This window comes from Etheostoma cragini, chromosome 14 (genome assembly GCF_013103735.1).
Source record: "Etheostoma cragini isolate CJK2018 chromosome 14, CSU_Ecrag_1.0, whole genome shotgun sequence".
Classification (NCBI taxonomy): domain Eukaryota; kingdom Metazoa; phylum Chordata; class Actinopteri; order Perciformes; family Percidae; genus Etheostoma; species Etheostoma cragini.
The window spans coordinates 24,442,047-24,443,488 of record NC_048420.1 but is presented as its reverse complement, the minus strand read 5'-3'; the positions used below and the strand labels follow the sequence as shown (position 1 = coordinate 24,443,488).

General features: G+C 44.4%; 1 protein-coding gene across 1 annotated transcript in view; it reads left to right on the top strand.

Annotated features, from left to right (window-relative positions):
* The first annotated feature begins 895 nt into the window (after positions 1-895).
* Positions 896-1,442, top strand: part of LOC117957220 (putative protein TPRXL) — a 13,349-nt gene continuing 12,802 nt past the window's right edge. Inside the window, exon 1 of the mRNA XM_034892817.1 lies at positions 896-1,111. The gene's annotated coding sequence lies outside the window, so the exon portion shown is untranslated. The remainder of the gene's footprint in view (positions 1,112-1,442) is intronic.

Below are 1,442 nucleotides of genomic sequence, written 5' to 3'. Positions count from 1 at the left end.
TACACACACACAGGTACACACACACACACACACAGGTACACACACACAGGTATACACACACACAGGTATACACACACACAGGTATACACACACACAGGTATACACACACACACGCACGCAGACACACACACACAGGTACATACACACACAGGCGCACAGACACAAACACACACACTGTAACACACACATGACATCCAGCTGTTTCTGCTTCTTCAAGTTTTCCATCTTTTATTTCATGTCCTTTCCTTTTCTTTTCCCTGTTCTCCCTTTCTTTCTTTCTTTCTTTTCTTCTTTCATTCTTTTTTTCTTTTCTTCTTTCATTCTTTCTTTCTTTTCTTCTTTCATTCTTTCTGTCTTTTCTTCTTTCATTCTTTCTGTCTTCTTTTCTTCCATCCTCTCTTTTCCATGTGTCATTAAACCAGAAAGTTAAAAACAACGAGCAGAATATTTTTCCATCAAGATAACCAGAGTCAACCCGGAAATAACAAGGTGCCGCCTTCGGAATAAAAGCTCTGTGACCATATGGAAATAGTGAGTTTAAAGGGAATAAAAATGTAAAACATTTAACTATAGGGTTTTCTTTCCCGTCGAGGGGAAACGTCGTGTTTTTCTGGGTCAAAATTTCAATATTTTGATGTTTTTCTTCTACACTTTTATTATTATTATTATTATTTTTAATTTGTTTTTACAGTTTTGTTTTCTCACTTTTATCATGTTTTGTAGAAACACGTTTTTAGTCACTTTTTCCGATGGATGTTCCGATAAAAGGTCGTTGTGTTCATACAATGACGATAAAGTGTCTTGGACGTGCTTTTATTGTGTAAGTACTAACCGGATGTGTCGTTGTTTCGGACGGCTGTCTTGACGGATATTGCGTCACTTCTGCTTTAAAGCGAGCAGAGTCAAGCAGTCCCGAACAGTGCCAGGCCACAAACCCGACCCAAATGGCCCACTTCAGAGCCTAAAAACCCGGACTAAAACCAGGGTGAAGACCCGGGCTAAACCCTGGATCACACGCCGCCGTTCCACCCGGAAGCTCCCGGGGAGAAATCCGGATTAAAGCCCGATTCTCGGGCCAGTTAACCCGGAGTGAAGACGCTTCAGGGACTGGGTATGTCCCCCTCTTCTGCGCATGTCTTTAATTTTCCTCTTACTCTACTACTTTCTGTGTTTCGGGATGTTTTTCTTGGCTAAGTTAGCCGTTAGCTAGCCGTTAGTTAGCCGTTAGTTAGCTGTCAACTAGCCATTGATTAGCCGTTAGCTAGCTGTTAGCTAGCTGTTAGCTAGCCGTTAGCTAGCCGTTAGCCGCTGGTTGTAGTGCAGGTCCCCCGGGCCGCGGGCCTGCTGCTGCCCGGCTCTCCGCCTCCTTCCCCCGGCTTGTTTTCATCCGGAGGGAGGGGCTCTCCGGTCCGCAGCAGCCTGTAAATAAACACTGGGGGGGG